We start from the raw sequence: 21,276 nt of genomic DNA, 5'->3' as shown, positions 1-21,276 counted from the left end.
GAAAATAGCAGATGGAAATAAAGTTATGGAAACATTGCATGATGAGATACATAAGCTCAAGGACCAAGCCCGAGAGCAAATTTTGGAAGCAGAAAAGTTGTATAGTGATGCATGGTTGGACATCTTTGAAGATGAAGAATGAGAGAAGCTATTGCCAGTTGAGGTAGTAGTGGAGAATTTTGAGAAGACTTTAGAGGAAGCATCTAGTGATGAAGACATTAGACAAGCTTTCACGACAGAGGAAGCACTATTAGAGTTGGACACCAAACTCAGAGATTTTGCAGAGACTTGAATTGAGGTGGACAACTATAGACAGAAGGTCAAGGACAAGTATGAGGCTTTAGATCTTCTAGATGTAGCTAATATTACTAAGATGATAGAGAAATTCAAGGGAAAACATCCAAAGATAGCTTTGGGGTGAAGATGAACAAAACCTAGATGCTAGAATTTCAATTTTAACACATTAAAATTTTGAGATTTCGACCCAATCGAGGTCTGCAGGCCCGCAGCTCTGCATTTTCATGCAGCTTCATAGGTCCATAGCTCTATAGGTCCATAAATTTTCAATTACAAGGTGTACCAATAGTTGACTGCTAGTTCAAAAAATAGCACTTTCCATGCATTGGAAATTTGTTTTGATGGCAAGTTAACTCTGACACATGCCCAGTGAAGGGCCAACTTCTATTTTTGGTGTCTCCATGAACTTCCACTTCAATTGATGGCTTCATCCTACTTTCTTTCTCATGCTTTCTTTGTTTTTAACATTTAAAGGGCTCATGCATCCAATTAATGAATAAAATATGGATGGAGTCCCTCTAAGGACCATTTAGATTGATAATGTGTATATGTTTAGTTTATTTTTATTGTTAAGAGAATTTTATTGCATGAAAGATATCTCTCACTCTCAACACAAATTAAGGAGATGATTTTTTATAAATACCCCATTACTATTTTAGATTACGGTAAAAGTAGGTTTTGAAGGGACCCTGAAACCCTTTAACAAAAAATAGAAAGATAAAGCAAGATAGCCCAACCAGGAAAAAACCTGTAACAAACTGAAGAACAATATCAAAATTAGGTTTTATAGGGACCTAAAACCATTAGAAAAGTCCAAAAACAAACTAACTCAGGTTTTATAGGGACCTAGAACCACAAATAGTCTAAACTATAAAAAACCAGAAACCAAGACCAGAGTCCCCTACCAACGACCAATACTAGATAGGCACCAAACCAGAGAACCCACCCCAGTGCCACTATTGCAGCTCAAGGATCAATTTAGCTACTTCCTTACCAATTGCAGCAGTCTCTTGAATGGAAACAACATCCATAGTAGCAACAGCTTTCATAGCACTCTTCCTTGAGCTCTGCCTTGTTCTTTTGCTCAGACACTCAGCCGAAATGATATCTTCATTTGCCCTTTTGCCCAGGCTTGTAGCGGCTACCCAAATACTCGAGGTGACCTGATCCATCTTAGTGCTACTCTCCTTGATTAACATTGTGAGGTTCTGCTCATAGTTGTTAAGTTTGTTAGGGATGTCTCCCATCAGTCCTTCCATATGACTAAGTTTAGCATTGATAGTATCCAGGTTATGTTGCAAAATTTCCACCTTTTTCTTCAAACCCATTATTTCATTGTAGATCCAGGAATCAACCTTGAGACTGGTGTTGGCTTTCTCCTTAGCAAAATGCAGGAAGGTAAGCATGGTATCCCTCTGCATAGCATCACAATCATCTTCAACAATCTTGTGTGGGGGGGAGTAGACATTGTCATTGATATCCTCCATTTTCGTTTGATCCTCGACATAGTCCTCAGGATGAGCAGAGTCCTTCCTTTTTTCTTCCTCTATCCCCTTAACAAGAGAAGCAGTAATAGCCGTATGGTCCTCCTTATTCTTCTCAATAGGATTCTCGATAGTGTTATCTTCCACTTTATTACCCCCACTAGAAATAACCTGGTTACCCTCATTGTTAGATTTACTCTCTTCAAAATTTCCTTCACTATTGTTTTCCTCTTTTCCTTTTTCATTATTATCTTTAGTCTCCGGATACCCATCCAAATTAGAACTGAACTCTCCAGTTTCAGTATCATCCTCATCCTCAGGTTTCCAATTCTCACAGCTTTTCAAATTATCAGTCTCAGACTCCTCATCCTCAAGACCTTGAGAGACAGAGGGTTTCAAATTCAAGGCATTTTCTTTACCTTTAACAAAGTCACCCTTCTTACTCTTAATGGGCTCTTTCTTCTTGTCCTTAGAGGGAGTAGAGGCAATGTGCTTATTTTTACAATATCCCTCAATAAGAAGGATCAGACCTTCATGAAGAATGGGTCTGGATTCCTTTTTCTTATAGGCTTCTAAACTATTAAGTAAAGAAAACCACAAAAAGAAGGGGAAAGATATTCTATCTTTATATCTAAAATGATTTAAAAAAAAAAAATGACATTTATGAACTCTTTTATTTCTTCCATCAAGTATGAAATACTCACGGATGCAACAGAGAACATCCCTCCAGATCTCCTTTATCTGGTTCGCATCAAAAAAATCACCATTCTTTTCCAGAAGCTTCTCCTCTTCTTTCATTTTCAAAAACTTTTTGTAGGCTACATTTGAAATACTAGTTTGGTTAGTGAATTTTATGCCCACCGTAGGAAGCCTCGTGATCTTAGCAATAAACTCCTCCGTAAGTTTCACAGTCACACCATGGAGAGTGACTTTGTCATTGGACTAGTTCTTAAAGAAAGCCGTAGTGATGTGTGGCTTAAAACCATTGAGTCGCTCCATCTAATGAGTCACTTTTCCTTTCTGCAGAATTTTCCAAACATCCTTGTGAGCCTTCTGTGCCTCACAGTTTTTTGGTTCTTGTTTGCACGATTTGCCCCCCATCAGTAGAGAATAGTAAACACATTCAAACCAGAAAAACTAGATGCATAGAAAGAGAGGGTTAGAAAGAAATCTGTTTTTCTTCCCACCAAAAGGGACACCTTTGTTCGAAGAAATGTGCAAACACCACGTCGCATTCATTTGAGTGTACTTCATAGGGGATGAAAGTCTAGCAATAATTTGATCACTCCATGAAATCATTAACTTTCCAATCTTTTCATATCTTACCCACCTACGCATGGATAGCTTCATAATGAATAATTGCTTTGAGATCAACTTGATTAGTTAATTCATTGGTCCACCTCACCATTTGCCTCATTAGGACAGAATAGTTGACAACCCAATCAGCAGCACTGTTGGCCTCTCGAAAGGTATGAGATATGACAACTTTTTCAAATTTTTGAATAAGGTATTTAATCTCCTTGATAGTGGCCTCTATCGACCATGAGATAGCACTTTTATTATTAAGGATATTAATAATATTTAAAGAGTCACCTTCCAACTATAATTTTGGACATCCCAAATCCACTACAATTTTCATAGTATAAAGGGCCGCCGTAGCTTCAGCAATGTGACTATTAGTCTGACCTATAGGGTTAGCTATAGCATCTTTAACTATTCCCATATGATCTCTCAATACACCTCCACAACCCGCACTCCCTGGATTTCCCTTAGCAGCACCATCAAAGTTTCCTTTAATCCAACCATTCGGAGGGGAACTCCAAGTGACATTCAATCTTGGGTTATCAGTTTGAGTCTTAGGGTTTTCAGGAAACATAGGATTATCAATAGGAAAGGTTTGATCAGATATTTTCAGAGATCTAAAATTCTCCTTACAAGCTCTAATAATATTCTGACCAAGCACCCATCCAGGAACCTCTTTGTTTCTAAAAATTCTATTATTCCTTTCTTTCCAAATACCCCAAAAGAGATGAGGCAGAGTAATTTTCCATAGAAATTGAACATCAAAATTCTTAGACGGGCATTTCCAACTTTTAAAAGAAGATTCCACATTGTTATGATGAACCCAAGTCAAGTTCCAATACATTAGGATCTCAGTCCAAACCATCTGGGAATAAGAGTAGTTCATAAACAAGTGGTCTCTATCTTCAAAACCATTCTTACATAAAATACACCTATTCACCAAATTTATACCTCTTTTCTGGAAGTTATCTAGGGTCAGAATTTTATTTTGAAGCAGGACCCAAAAGAAGAAATTAATTTTAGGAATGAGACCCTTAATCCAAGCTTGAGACCACAAGGGATGCTTTTCCTTCTCCTTAGAAGCAAAGAGAGAAGAAACCTTGTATTGCCCACTAGGATCAGCATACCAAATAATCTCATCCTCAAAAGAAGGGTGGAGAGAAACAACATTGAGAGATAACTGGATGTGGTAGAAACTTTGATCAATGTCCTTCAAGTTAACCCAGGAATCATTCTGCCAATAATGACTAACAAGAGTGCCATATCTCTACTTGCATAAGTCAACTTGATTCAGATCTTGAACATCTTCAATCAGGGGGTGATCCTTAAGCCAAACATCTTCCCAAAAACTCACCCTAGTCCCATTGCCAATTTTCCAAGAGCACCCTTCTCCAAGCATTTTCTTAGTACCCTGCACAGCTCCCCAAATTGAGGAGGGATGAATAACATCATCAGAGGAGAAGAAATCAGGAAGAGAAATAGAATTAGGGAGGTACTTGTGTTTCCAAATGGTACTCCATTCTTTCTTCTCATGGAACACACGCCATCCTTGTTTAGCTAGAAGAGCTTGATTCATGCTTCTGATTTTTCGGATACCCAGACCACCTTCCTTGACCAGTTTACAAACATGATCCTAGGCAATTAAAGGTATTCTCTTTTTTTCCTCTGAACCAGTCCATAAAAAATTCCTTTGAATTTTATCAATAGCCTCAACAAATTTAGTGGGTATTTTGAAGAGACTTAAGGCAAAAGTTGGTATACTTTGGAGAGAAGCTCTAAGAAGAATTAATTTACCAACCTGGCTTAAAAGGTTCCCTTTCCAACCTGCCAACTTCTTGCTGAATTTGTTAATGAGGTCTTCCCAGAAGGAATCTAGAACCTTCAAGCCTAAAGGAATACCCAGATAGGAAGAAGGGAGAGAACCAATAGAACATCCAAGGATTTTGGCAATTTTATGTTGTCTAAGAATGGGGGTATTGAGAAAAAACATAGCACTTTTATTCCAATTAACCAGTTGACCAGAAGCTGAGGAAAAAAGATTTAAAGCTTGCTTCAAATTTCTGGCTTCCTTGACTTCGGATTTCCCCATAAAAATGGTATCATCAACAAATTGGCCATGAGAACAAATAAGAGGATGGGAAGAGGGTTGCAAACCCTTAATGACACCTCTACACACTAGATCCCCAATGTACCTACCCAAACAATCAGCCATAATAACAAAAAGGATGGGGGAAAGAGGGTCCCCTTGTCTCAATCCCCAAGAGGGATTAAAAGAAAGAGAAGAGCTACCATTGACCAGGACAACAATAGAAGAAGAAGAGATTAACTGATGAATCAGTCCAACAACATTCTTATCAAAGCCAAAGGCAAGCAAAATATTAGAGAGGAAAGACCAATCAACTCTGTCATAAGCCTTAGCAATGTCCACTTTCATTACAAATCCTTGATTGTTAGAACAAGATAAGGAATGAATATTCTCATGAGCTGAAATAACAGAGTTGAGGATTTGTCTACCTGGAGTGAAGCCATTTTGTTGGTCAGCAATGAGCAAAGGGGTCACCAGAAGCAGTCTTGAAGTAAGAACTTTGGATATAATTTTATATAGAGAATTACAAAGACTGATTGGCCTAAACTAGTCAGGTGAGTCAGCTCCAATTTTATTAGGGATCAGGCACACGAAGGTGGAATTAACTTCCTTCAGCATTTGTTTTGCCCCAAAGAATTCCTTCACCGCATCACAAACATCTTTTCCTACAAGTTTCCAAAATTTTTGAAAGAAAAACATGGGAAAGCCATCAGGACCAGGAGCTTTATCTCCTCCTAAAGAACAAACAACTTTGAAAATTTTATCGTTCTTAGGAATTGAGCTTAACAATTTGTTCTAATCCTTAGAAACTAGAGTGGGGATCACTCTGAGAAACTCAACCTGATGTTCCAAATTGATGAAGGGATCCACTGTCATTAGCCTTGAGAAAAAATTCACCATTTCGTCCATGATGTCCTTATCCTCCTTAATCTTCAAATCTCCCTTCATAAGATGTGAAATGTGAGATTTGGCTCTATGCTTTAGCGTGGATAGATGGAAAAATTTGTTATTTTTATCTCCTTCAGTCAGCCATATCAATCTAGATCTTTGCCTCCAGTAGATCTCCTCTTTTGTAATGATGTCATGGTATTGAGATAGCTTATCATTTTCTTCTAAAAGAAGGTCAGGGGTGTATCCTTCCTTCTGAATTTTATCTTGAATATTTTGGATCTCCTCTTTCAAAATAGATTTATTCTCAAAGATGTTCCCAAAGCAATTTTTGTTCTAGATTTTAACTTTCTTTTTGACATTTTTAAGTTTAGAAGTCACTCTGAAGAGAGCAGTACCATCCATTTTGATATTCCACCATTCTTCCATTTTTCTTTCAAACTGAGGGTGCTTCATCCATGTTTTTTCAAATCTAAAAGGAAAATTCCTCTTCGAACTAAACTTGATAACAGAGAAGATAAGAGGGAAATTATCAGAACCAATTTTCTGGTGGGCTTCCAGTTTGCAGATGAAATCTTTAGACCAATCCGGAGAGATAAGAGCACGATAAAGCCTAGCCTAAATATAATCATTACCAACTCTCTTATTACTCCAAGTGAACTGAATGCCATGAAGATCCATATCCATTAGGCCCTCTTTGTTAATAAACTCCCTTAGGTCCATTCTTCCTTCAAGCTGGGTAGCATTACCTCCCATTTTTTCATGATCATAAAGAGGGACATTAAAGTCTGCCATGATTATCCATTGTCCAGAGTAATCTATACTTTTAAAGTTGGATGTAGAATCCTAAACCTTCTTCCTTTGGCTTTTCATGTTGGGCGCATATATATTCACAATATACCAGTCCTCATTTTGATCAGCACTGGTAATTTTAGCAATCATAAAGTATTTATTGGCACTCAAAATTGTCCCAGCAAAGCAGTTTTTTTTCCATAGCATCAGGGTTCCCCTTGAAGCACCTTCTAAACTACTAGCATTTAAAGAGTAATTTTTAAAAGCTTTTATTTGCTTTGCTTTCTCTTTATTCATCTTTGTTTCCTGTAGCAGAAGAAAATCAGGGTTCTATTCTCTAACAAAATTCCTAACAACATCTAGTTTATGATAACTGTTCAACCACCTAATATTCTAGGTAATAATTTTCATTTCCATTTTTTACGGTTATAATCCAGAATAGTTGCTTGACAACCATCAAAAATATTCTGCAAGCTTTCTATCTCTCTGGTTTTCTTAGAAGATTTCCTTCCACGTCCATCAGGGGACCCAACATCTGGGTTCAACTTGGACTGCTGGTCTAATTTTTTACCAGATTTTACCAGAGTCAAGGCTTTGGGATTCACTTTAGTATGTGAATCAAGTTTACTGCTTCGAGTCTCAGCCCCCTTTATATTATTCTTTTTTTCAACCCTTTTCCTTGAGTTTAGTTTAAGCTGTGAGATACCTCCATCTTCTTTGACAACTTCTAGGATAGGAAGGTCCTTTATAAAATTACCCTATGAAAAAATAGGGTCAAAAGCCTGCAACTCCCTGGACTGAGTTGGTTTTTCCTCACTATGGGCTCCTGATTCAACCAAGAATTCTCCTTCCTCAAGCTCAAACTTCTCATCTAGATCACCCCATTTATCCTCCATCTTTTAATAGAGAACAATTTGCTTTGATAAGTTCGACAGCTCATCTATTCCTTGTTTAGGTAAAATGGGATCAAGTTGTAAGCCAATCACTTCTTTTTCAGAGTTCTTTTTCTCCGTATCAGACACGAGCCTAGCCCCATCCTTAAGAAGAGTCTTAGAACTAGTATCCACAATAGCTGGTGGAACTTTTACATTCTCATACTCTTTCTTCTCTATGGGATGGACATGTTTAGGTTTCCAAACCTTCTTTTGTTGAACCTTAGTCTTATTTGCTACCTTCTTAGTACTGAAGAGATTTTTGCTCTTGGAAGGATAGTTTTTAACTAAATGACCCTGCTTCTTACAAGCATAACAAGCATGAGGAAGATCTTCAAAAAAGATTTCTTGGGTTTTCTTACCAAGCCTAGAAATTAATTCCACTTTGTCTGGGAGATGATTCAGATCCGCCACCTTCACATACAGTCTAGCATTGTGGAATTTGGATTTGGTCACAGTAGCATTATCTAGAGCCACCAGTTCACCAAAAGAGCTGGAAATACCCTTTAAAATGTCCTCATGCCAGAATTCAAGAGGAAGATTGGGAAGTCTGGCCCAAATAGGGGTAGTAAGGAAGAAGGAGTCAGATAAAACCATATTAGGCTCCCACTTTTTGATAGTAAGAGAACTTTTTCCAAAAGGCCAAGGACCTCCACAAAGAACCATTTCCATATCTTCCTTACAGTTAAAAATAAATAGAAAAAAACCATTCAGCATGGGAGCAATATCCACTTCCCCACGAATAGCCCATTTCCTCTTAATCATTATCCTTAGAGAATCAATATTTGGTCTTGCCCCCAAAAATTTGCCCATGAGCATAAAATTCATGGAGGAAATAGAGAAATCCACTAAGGGATTAGGGATAAAAACCTGGAACTCACCTTTCTCCCAACTAGTTTTCGAAGTCACCGGCGGGAAAGAAGATTTTCCAGTAGGTTTCCTGCCGAAAAGTGAAGACCAGCTCTTCTGATCTGAGGACCTTGTCTTCTCTCCAATAGAGGAATAAAATTTATTTGATTCCACTTTATCTTTCTTTTCCTCTTTATCTTGACCCAACACACGAGATACGAAGGTGGAATCCAAGGGCAGATCACGGACCCCACAAAAAGTGTCTGAAACATGTCTAGATAAAACATCATTCTCAAAAGACATGAAACTCAAACCAACAATCTTCCTAGGCCCCCCCATAATTCCTCCAAGGTCTGTACCTCTGGCCAGGGTCTCCCCAACCAGTTTCCCACCTGAAAATGAGCTCGCTAATTCAAAAACTATAAGAGCGCCCATGGAGCTTTCCGCCTGACTTGACTTAATACCCCATTACTGTTATTATGCAATAAAATTATGCTTTTGGTGCTTGCATTTGGAGTGTAGTCATTCTTTCCTGAATGTGTCATTGTTTTATGGATTTTATTCATGAGATTGTGATTGAGCCAAAGGTTTATTGTGTTATTTCTGGTTGTGCGATCTTTTAGTTGTGGTGTTTGCTACAGATATACAAATTCTGCTGATGTAATGAGCTTGAGAAGAGATCACCCAATTGTGTCTACATTCTTTTCATCTCACATGAGCGCACTTTTTGTGGCCTTGCAATTCGATGAAGAGTGAAACATCATTCGATTTGTTAAAGATTCTGACTGATGATTGCATTAGTGGATTCTAGGAAGCACTGCTCCTATTTTCATTGGTTTCCTACTGATTTCTTCAAAGGTTTAACTTATAACATGTTGTGTTCTATAACTAATGTTTGTTTAGGAATTTCAATTTCAAGTCATTTGATTTCATGTTATTTGCTTTCCGTTTCGTTATTTTCTTTACTAACCCCCATTTAGAATAAGACCTCGTAGTAGTTGCATTCATTAAAAAATAGAAAATACAAAAATATTGTTCTTTTGGTGTGATATTTTGAAACAAAAAATAGATTTACTTTGATTTTGAGATAAAAGAGTTTTTTGAACCAGCAAAGGCATCCTTGTGGACACTCATATTTATCTTCTATTGAGCAGATTTTGGTATGTCATAAGACAAATACTGAACCTTGGAGTGGATCCTTAAAAAAAAATTTCTTTTCAAGAGAGGAATTATGCAATGGATTCTTGTTGTTGACCTTGTGCAAAATGAACACCCAAAAAAAGTGGTGCTAGAAGAAGGGCCACAAACTAAAGAACATACTCCCGAAAATGAAGAAAATTTGACAAAGCTTTGAAAATTTTGCACCCTTGCAATAAACTGCATTCCGTAGAAGTTCAAAAAATACTTATGAAATTTTCAAGAATTCAGGTATGTAGCTCTGCAGCTCTGCAAGTCCATAGGTCCACAGATCTGCAGGTCTGTAGATACGCAAAACTCCATGGTGAGCAAAATTGAGAACAGTAAGAAAGTGTACTTCTACAAAGGTGTACTTTTCTCCAAAATTTGATGCAAGCTGGAGGATATTGATCCAAAATCCCTATTTTAGTGAGCATTAAGGTCTACACCAAGTACACACAAATTTCTTGAGCTTATCCACTTCCATAAACCATGTAGTGACAAGGGAAAATCTCGAGTTCAACCACTCCCTTTCAAACTTTCATCATCTTCTTTTACTCCACCTTCACTCCAACCACCTGGTGAACAGCCACATACTCTGATAGGTACTCCCCAAAAACCACCATTAGGTCCACCAAATCCTCCCATGGCCTTTTTCACAAACACTATAGCCTCACCAATAAACTTGAGAGGTGTACTCCATGACCTCCCAAAGAATATTGAGAAGTTTTGCCCAAGATTCATCTATGGTGAGACATGAACTACCGAAGATCATGTCAAAGTTTTCAAAGAAATTTGCAACCGAAAGCAAGCGGCTAATAAGGACGTGGTTCTTTGTTTGTTCCCCTACTCTTTGGGAGAAATTGCATTCAATTGGTACATCAATTTTCCACCCAGATGCATTGGAGATTGGGATACATTCAAAAAATTATTTTTGGAACAATTCAAAACATTCATCAATCCAACTGTGATACATCAACAATTCATATCAATGAAAAGGGACCTAGCTGAGATAGATTCATGCTTCAACCATCACTTTCATATGGCCTATTGCAAGTTGGAAATGCTATACACCATACCGGTTGAAGTCGCTATTCAGATTTATTTGAATGCTATGGACCCTCTTGCTGCAATCTTTTTGAGAAGACTTCTTGTAGCAAATATTGACACATTGGATAAAGTCTTTGCACAAGTGATCACGTTCATGAAGCAAGCCAATCCTAATGGAGGAGGAATGATGCTTCTAGCACAAGCAATCCCTACAATGCCAACATACCCCATGGGAGCACCCACCATGCCTAGCTAGTTCATACATATGAACCCAGGTGCATTGCAATAGGCACCCGCTCCACAAGCTCAAGCGATAACATATCTAGGGTATGAGCCTCCAAAAACAACTTTCTTTGAATAGAAAGTGACAGTTCCTATGGAAGCAGATACAAATATTCTTTCAAAAGTTGGTCAAATGAAGAAGACTATGTCAAAAATGAACAATGAGCTAACACATCTTAGGTTGTCACAAGGATAGAATAACAGCTTCCAAAGAAATAATGTTGGCCCCTACAACAACAATTTTGGTTAGAATTACAACAGGAACTTCAACAATAATAGTAACAACAATGCAGGAAAAAATGGTAGAGGGAACAACTTCAATCCTTCTAATCGCAACAATGGCTTCCAAAGGGAAAAATAACAATGGAACACTTGACCAAATAATGGAAGCATTCGTGCTGATAACAACAACAACAACAACATTCAATATGCTGATATCAATCAGTATGATGATAGCCAAAATGTGCCTAACAACGATGGTAATTGGGAGGTGAATCAAAACTCACAAGTAAATGGAAATCCTCCTCTTGTTCAATTCAATGTGATGCTATTGGAATCTTATGATTCTACACAAAATACATAAGTGGAACAACAAGAAAATGAGGAAGTCTTGTTCCTGTTTAGCCAAGAACCAGACCTTCAACATGATGAGATGTTTGCCTTTCAAAATGATAATCAAAATACATACAATCCAAGAAATAGAAAGGATCCCTTGATGTATGGGATTCCTCTAGGTTTGTAACCAACTTTGCCTGATCCTAGAGCAAGTAACAATCTACCACTAGTGAGACTAGTGCATGGAGGACAACAGTATCAAAATCAAGTTAATGTACCAAAAATACTAAAGAATCTTGCTTGGTCCATTGAAAAGTACAACACAATAGAAGATCTGAAGAAAACTAAAGCCAATATGTCCATGTTTGACATGTTACATAATTGTCCACAACAAAGAGAATCACTCATGAAGACATTGGATAATACAAAAGTTTCTCACAATATGAATGTTGTCCCTCAAAAGATAGTGCTGCACCAAGTAAATGCTATAGAAGCGATGCCCACTATGTTCAAGGATAAAGTTGATGTATCCCCATTTATGCTAAGCATAAGGATATATGGGAAGAATATTTACAATTGCCTCATTTATTCGGGAGCTTCATGTAACATAATGGCATTATCAATAGCCAAAGGCTAGGAGTTAGTCCTCAAACCTCTAATCGAGTGGTGATACAGTTGGATAAAATAGGTAAAAGTCATTGGAGTATTGAAAGATGTGCAAATATAGTTAACAGTTGATCCTCCGATCCAAGATATTATTGACATACATGTGGTTGATATCCTGAAGACATATGGATTACTTCTGACGAGAGAATGGACAAAATGTCTCAGAGGATGGTTCTCTACAAACTTCACTCAACTATGGTTGCCATGGAAAGGATTGAACAATCAAATCAAGATAGATGCTGAGCCCAAATTGAAAACAATGATTACAGATTACAATGCCCTGAATGAGATAGTATTCTTACAATTAGATTTGGGTTCATACAAAGTGATGGTATTGGGCATGGTTCGAAACCATACACCTCAAGATCAAAATGAAGAACCTAAGGTGCCAGTACCCAAAAGTGAAACTGTGACACAATTCATAGACAATATGGTGACTAATTTACAATGTTTAGGAGAAGAAGCTGACCCCAACATCCTCCTCCTTCTGAGATTTTTTTGATTACACAAAGTTAGTCACTTTGAATTCAAATTTTCATCATGTCAAGAAGCAGTTGCGAAAGTATTGACCCACATGATGGAAAACAAGGATACAAAGACCTCAAAATATGAACTCACAGAAAGTCAAAATTTTGTGAACTCATCCCACCTTGTTGAAAAGATTGAAGAAGAAAGTGAAGATCTAAATGCATCATATAGTGATACCTCTTCAAATCGTGGAGGTTTGTCTTCTCCCCCTCCAGGGATGATTAAATTTCAAAGAAGAAGATGATATGTTAAAGGTAAAGGATGGACTTCAGTAGTCATTCATCTTGAACCTAAAGTTGAGGAAATCAAACAACTGATAGGGGAAATTCAATAAAAATAAGAAAAAAACATACTTCCTCTATCTATAGGTTATGAAGGGGACTCATCAAGTCCTACACAAGGAAAGTTACAATGGGTTCCTAAGAAACAATCATTCAAGGCTCAAGTGAAAGAGAAGTTAAGGACGAATAAGCATAAAGTTAGTAAACCCAAAGAAAATGCAATTTGGACACTCCACTTTGATGGTTCGAGGTGCAAGATGGGAGTCGATGCAGGTATCAGATTAATCAACCCAAAAGATGGATCTTTCGATGCCACATATCGATTACAATTTAGATGTACCAACAATGGTGCAGAATATGGGGGGTTAATCTGAAGATTCCTTTTTGCACTCGAAAAAGGAGTCACAACTCTTAAAATCAAGGGGGATTCGCAATTGGTCATACAACAAGTAAAATTCATATATTCTTGCAACAAAAAAAGTTTACTTTCTTAGAGGAAAAGGGTATGGGACATATTGGATGACTTCGAGGCCTTAAACATCAAATCCATTCCAAGGAGAAAGAACATGGTAGCAGAGGCTCTTGCCATCTCAGCTAGTGCATTGCAACCAGTTGAAAGGACCAAGTTGAAAATATTTTTAGTAGAATTGGTCACTGTTCCATCCATCCCTAATAATATCACAAACTTTCAAGTCTTTCAAGATGATCAACATATACTTGAGTTTATCATGTGTAGTCATCATTTTGAGGGGCAAGAAATTGATGATACACCAGATGAAAGACCTGAAGATGATGGACTTGAAGATGAAGATGGGATTCTAAATTTAAAAACTAACACTGTTTTGAAAGGGATGGTGTAACATGAACACATCTTTGATTGTGATGAATCAACACTCAATAGAAGGGAAACTCAAGAAAAGGGAATCAAATAATGTGATTTGTACAATTTGGGTACTGACAAAGAACCAAAAATGGTACAAATAGGGAAAGTGTGTAACCAACAGGAAAAGGAGGACATGCTTAGATTACTCACTGGGTATAAGGATGTCATTGCTTGGAGCTATGAAGAGTTGAAGACTTATGATCCTAAGATTATCACACATGACATCCCACTAAAACTCGATGCAAAGCCAATCCGAAAAAGACAAAGACCAATAAATCCTCTCATTGAACCATTGATCATGAAGGAAGCAAAAAAGTTACTGGATGTTAAGATCATATTTCTTGTCTGCCATTCCACATGGGTGGCCAATTTGGTTCCCATGCAGAAGAAGACAAGAGAGATTCATCTTTGTGTTGACTTTTGTAACTTGAATGAAGCATCTCAAAAACATAACTATCCTCTACCCTCACTGGATGAGGTATTGCAAATTGTTAATGGTTTGAAAATGATGTCATTCTTGGATGGTTACTTGGGATATAATTAGGTGATGGTTGACAAAGAAGATAGGCTAAAGACTACTTTCACAACCAAGTGTGGGACTTTTGCTTATAGAAGGATTCCTTTTAGATTAATTAACGCAGGAGCTACATTCCAACGAGAAATGGATGAAGCTTTCAAAGGATTGATAAATAGGTGTATAGTCATCTACATGGATGACTTGACTATCTTTTCAAAAGATCAAAGTACCCATATTGCTGATCTAAGGTAGGTATTCAATAGATGTTGTAAATATGACATATCCCTCAATCCCAAGAAATGTTCATTTAGTGTTACTAAAGGAAAAATCTTGGGACATGTCATTTCTAAAGATGGAATCCCCATTGATCCAGATAGAGTTGAGTCTATTTTGAAGTTAGCACCTCCGCACAGTCGGAAGGAATTGAAGTCTTTCTTTAGAAAGATAAACTTTGTGTGAAAATTCATAAGTGGATTTGTAGAGATAGTTCATCCCCTCAATGATTTACTCAAAAAGGGGGCTAAGATAGAATGGGTACCAAAGATAAAGAAATCATTCAAAGATATTAAGGTTTCCATTTCCACAGCCCTAGTTTTGGTGAGTCTAGATTACGAGTTGTCATTCAAGATCTATTCCTTTGCTTTCAAACATTCTTGTGCAGGGATCTTAACACAGAAAAGAGAGAAGGAAGATGAATGACCAATTTCTTTTATGATTTGTCCTTTGAAGAAAACATAGTTGAAATATTCAAACCTTGATAAATAGTCCGTTGCATTGATCAAGGCAGTAAAGAAGTTTTGTCACTACATACTTAGAAGTAAGGTGTATGCAATTTTTCCTGATCTAGTAGTAAAGACACTTTTAATGCAGAATGAACTTGCTAAAAGGAGAGGAAAAGTGGATGGCCATACTTCAAGAATTTGATCTCGAGATTTATTCTATGAGATTAGTTAGAGGTCAAGGGTTGTCAAAAATGATAGCTGATAACCAAGATGGAAATGAACGAGAATTCAAGTTTGGAAATGAGACGGATGAAGATGATCAAAACAAGATGGTTGTATCACAAGTTGATATCAACCAAGGTGTGGTGATAGATGTGTGGTACCAAGACATTGTTTATTATCCTTACAAGACCAATGACCCAAATGGATGAATAGTTCACAATGCAGGGGACTTAAAATGAAATGCAAGTCTTACATGTTACTTGATTACAAGTTGTATAAAAGGAACTATGAAGGGATCTATCTAAAATGCTTAGGATGTGAAGAAGCTAAGGATGTCTTGAAATATTTCCATGACAAGTATGGTACAAGACATGGTTCAGCAAAAGCAACAACTCACATGATTTTAAGATCAGGTTATTTTTGGCCCTCGATATTCAAGGATACTTTTGAGCATGTGCATTCTTGCCATATATGTCAAACTAGTGCTAACAAAGAAAGGCACCCAACAATGCTACTACAAACAATGTACGAGGTGCACCCTTTCAAAAACTGGGGATTGGATTTCATAGGTCCAATCAATCCACCATCATCAACTGGACATACATTCATCCTTACAGCTATGAATTATTATACACGATGGATGGAGGTAGAGACATTTAGAAATTACACTGCTAAGGTGGTGATCAACTTTCTAGAAAATACACATTTTTACCAGATTTGGAATGCCTTTCACCCTTGTGTATGATAATGGGTCCACATTTGGATCCACATTCCTGACCCAATGGGCATTCTAAAACAAAGTCATTATCAAGTTCTCTTCAAATTACTACCTACAAGGAAATGGGGTAGTAGAATCTACAAACAAGAACTTGATCATAGTAATGAAATGGTTGTTGAAGGAGAATCCTAGGGATTGGCATACACAACTAAAATATGCCCTATGGACAGATCGAGTGAGAGTCAAAAAAACCTTGGGGACTTCTCCATACTTGCTCGTTTATGGACAAGAATCAATGTTCCCACTTAATCTTAGAATTTTGATTTTGAAATTCATGAGTGGGTATGCCAAGGATGTTGATAAAGTTCAAATCAGATTGATGAATCTCCTAGAAATGGACAAGAAATGAATAGCCACATTAGAGCACATGACTAAACATCAAGCAATTGTAAAAAGATGGTTCGATAAGAGGGCCACGATCAAATCATTCAGGATTTCTGACCTTGTTCTACCTTGGGATAAGGCGAAAGAAAAGTCAGGCAATCATACCAAGTTTCAATGCTTGTAGATAGGCCCTTATCAGATCATGAAAATTTTGGGAGAAAACACTTTTAGGCTCAGATCCTTACAAGGGGAATTTCTTCCCTTGTCGATAAATGAGAAGTTTTTGAAGCATTATTTTGAAGCCTAGAAGGCAAAAAAATAAAAATAAAAATAGTTAGATTTTATTTTTGCATTTAACTTAGATTTTCATTCCTATAAGTGTGTTTATTTTTGCAAGTGTGTTTGCTTTCATGTTGTGTGTTTGCTTTTAGTCGTGTGTTTCTTTTTAAAGTTGCGTCAGTCCTGGGGGGTAAGATGTACTTGATAATTTCTATTAAGACTTCACTAACCACTTCTTGGTCTCGATTTTAGGAAGAGGTATTTCTTTGTCAAAACATTTAGACAACTGTGTGTCTTATACCAACCAAGAAACATATATTTCTTGTGGAAATAGGGGACTCTCAATTTAGAAATTAGAGGCCTAGGCCAGCAAGTTCTTAACACTTTGCAAATTTTTGATTTGATTGTTTTAGGTGTTGTTGATTTGAAGTCAAAAATGGCAAGGGATGATCTAAATTTCAACTAAGTTCAAATAGGAAGGGTCTCCTCGAGAGGTTACTAAGATCATTGATTTATCGTGCGAGTTTTCCTAAAAGTTCTAAAAGAGGAATGCAAGGGATGTTCACAAGAGATCAAATTCGAGAAATGATACCGACATTCTGATTACATAGTCTAAGCATAGTCAAGATACAAAAAAAAGAAGAAGAAAAAGAGAGAGAGAATAATACAGTGTTAAGTCTGAAGGATTCCAAAGATCTAAAATGGCAAAAGATATGCTCTCAAAATGGAGTATCTTGTATTCAAAGTGTTTTTCCATCAAAAATAACATTTTGAAGGACATGGAGCGATTATTCAAAATTCAAAAGAACATGGAATCCTGCCAAGAGCCCTTGAATTGATTCTCTCATCTAGTCAAGTAATTGATTGATAAAAAGCCTTTGTGGAGATCTCGAATGAATGAGCTAGGAGGAGTGGAAGATTGTCTCAAGTTGTTAGAAAACTTTATTGACTGCATCTTGGCATGTCAAAAGGAAATGAATACACAATGCACACACTGAGTTGGAAGGTTTTGAGTCCGAAAGATGCTCGAGATGTTCAAAGTCTGGTTAGTGTTTGACACACATTGGAGGAATATTTGTTGATGAAGAAATGCCTTGATCATTTCTTCCTTTTTTTAGGGCTATTTTTTGTGGTATTCACAATACATGCTCCATTCTTCACCAAGAATGGGAACCCCCTACTTTTTTTGACTCCTGGACTCACAGTTCGAGAGTCACGAGAAAGAAAATTTGGTTAAAGTTGCATCAAATTTTCAAAAAATACAAAAAATCAAAAAATGAGAAAATTACAAAAAAAAAAAAATCCCTCCCCTCGCCCACGCATGCACACACACTGAGGCACAATGCTCACATGAGGGGAGAAGAGGTTATAAAACCCCTTCTTCCTCCCTCTCCTTTTAATTTTTCTCCATTCACCCAAGGGAGAGGTGAGATTCTACTCCACCCCCCTTTCCTTCATGTTCCTGCCTTGTGCACTAGCGTTGGCTCGCATCGTGTGCGCAAGTGCTGCGGCCCATGCTGTGGCACTGGGCGCCACTCATTCTGTACATGCGAGCACCCATTGCATTGGGTGTTGCTCATGTCACACACTATGGCGATGCTGGCCATCGCTTGCACTGTGCATGTGAGCGTGTGGCCTACACTGCAGCAGCGTTGGTCACTACTTGCGCCACGCGTGGCTCATATTGTGGCAGTGCTCGATGCTCTCTTGCCACCTACTACTTGTGTGCACACGCCAGGCGTGCATTGGTTTTTCTTACTGTGCATGTGCCTTAGTGTGCGTGCCCACATTTTTTTAAATTTATGTTTTTATTATTTATTTAAAAAAAAAGGTTTTTGGAAATTTAAATTTTTTTTAATAAATTTTTAAAAAAAAAGTAAAATAAATAAAATAAAATAAAATAAAATATTTTTTTTCAAAACAAAAAATAAATAAGTCTCCAAGGGGGACATTTTTTTTACTTACGTAATTTTTTGCTATCTAAGGACTGATCATGTTTTCTTTTCTCGTAATGCATAGGTAACCATAACAAGATTAGATGGTGTCCACATTCAGAGTACTAGTGAAACCAATTGTTTTCAAGTTCTAAGGCATACCCCCAAAGTTGAGATTACATGATGAGTTCACTAAGATTAAAGATACTGACCTCAGACACACATACTTGGGAGAATTTTTGAGAATTTGCAACAATCTAACACAAAGGTCAACCTTGGTGTCTGCATTGATCCGATCTAGATTAGTGAATGCAGTGTCACATCCTATGTCAGTGCAATCAACTGAATTTATCATGACCTCATCTCAACACTTCATTCTTGATGAAAGGGTAGTTAAGAGCGTCATCGAAGAAGTGGTCTTAGATCGTTGACCTGATAACATTGAGATGGTCTTCCATCTTCCTAGAGTCGATTAGTTCATTTGACTCTCTTATGAAGTAGCTAAAAGATGGTATAAAGATCATCACCAAGAAGCCATCGACATCATCCATTCCTTGTACTTCACTGAGAAGGCACCTTAGGGAAGGACAATCAGCAAAGTGGATATGACTTAGGGATATATGAAGGATGATGTTGGATACTCTATTATTCTCCTAAGTAGAGTCATGGGCTTACCTATAGTAGGTCATCTCACTCCATTCATGGTCAACTTCATTGAGACCATCAGGCATGCAAAGATACCACTAAATTGGGCCACCACACTTAGTGAAAACTTGTGTGATCAGCTGAGGATGGTAAAGGACAAGAAGAAGTTCTATATGACTTTTTACATAGTGTATCTACTTGCAACAAGGGTAACCAACTATCTTGAGTTGTACAAGAAAGGTAGTATGTAGGACCCCAAAGCTTGGCCATACATAGTCTATCATTAGTTGGTGAAGAAGAGGCTCTCACCACAGAGTAAAGAGTACAAAATCATAAATGATGCTTTCATCTTTGCAATCATTTGATTCATCGACAGGGACTATGAGAAGAGATTGTTCAAGGAAACCAAGGCACAGATCATAGTTCTCAAAGCATATTTCATCTAGTTCACGACATTTATATATATTAGGGTAGGTGGTGCATCTATCAATCCGAAGAAACTCCCAAGGTACCCAAGTGACAAGTTGGTCTTGATGGAAATATCCTAGTAGATTGAGTTAGTTTATAAGAGGATCAAAAAACAATGGAGACCTTGTTGGGATTGGCCTTTTGTTGTAGGAGTATATCAGGTGAAGAGAAAATAGGATATTCTGACATTTGAATGGGAATGGGAGAACAATCCTCTTGAAGAGTATAACTCTCCTCAACCATATTTTGACAATGTGGGAAAAGTGGAAAACCTGGTAGGGAAGGATTTCTATCATGAGGATGCCGTTGAAGATCATTGGATGAATGCCACAAATGACTATGATGTCCACATTAGAGACTATTGTAGGATGACTTTGTATCTAGTAGAAAAGGTTCTCCATTTGACCATTCCTGATGAGATAAGGCTACAAGACTCCAAGGAGCTACTGGATCCTCTATTCAATATAGATAAAGTTGGTGAGAGACCCATTTTGAATGTAGAAGTTGATAGAGAGGAAGGAGATGATATTAATCTTCGAGCAAGACATGTCATTCCAATGATAAAGAGTTGGATTAAGAAACCCTTTCCACTTGATCCAATTCTAGATGTGCTCACTCAAAAAGTGGTAAGGTCAAGAAAGTCATAGTTCCTATATTTGCACTCCAGTCCTCTATTAAGCTAGAGATAGTCTACTAGCTTGATTTCCTAGTGGGATATTATCACCCTTTAGAGAGAAAGGGAAAGAGGAAGAGAACCTCTCCTCAGAGGATTCAGACAAAGCATGTTGTAGAACAAGTCTCTTCCTAGCAACGCGAGCCAAGTCCACAAGAGCCCCAAGATGGTGGAGCTACCCAAATCTAGGCTGAACTTTAGTTTCCTCCTATTTTGCTAAGCCAACCGAAAGAGGGAGAAATTCTAGAGACCTCTATTCCTCTTGTGCAAGAAGAGTTTGCTTCTCTTGCGGTTTCAAAGAGACAAAAAAAGATCAAGGTTAGGATGAACAAGAGGCAAAGAGTCAATAAAATATTAGTGTCTAATCCACCAATTCCTAAAACCATTCCAGAGGAAGAAACATATGAGGAGGAAATGGAATTAGATGAGGAGGAGGAACAAGTGCCTCTATAAAGAAGAATTCAGTTGGAAAAAGCCACAGAATTGGAGAGAAGGAAGAGTTCCATGAGTACCTTGCCACCCACCTAAGAAGAACCTATAGAACTCTCTTCTTCGGAAGATGAAGTGTAATGATGGGTGAATGAGCAAAGGGAGCAAGGTGAAGATGTTATTTCCATCTCAAATTTTGATTTCATGGCTGTGGGTATTGAGTTAGTTGAGGAT

Source organism: Cupressus sempervirens, chromosome 8 (genome assembly GCF_028749045.1).
Source record: "Cupressus sempervirens isolate cs-2001-9-10 chromosome 8, ASM2874904v1, whole genome shotgun sequence".
In the NCBI taxonomy this organism is placed as follows: Eukaryota; Viridiplantae; Streptophyta; class Pinopsida; order Cupressales; family Cupressaceae; genus Cupressus; species Cupressus sempervirens.
This window is presented reverse-complemented; position numbering follows the sequence as displayed.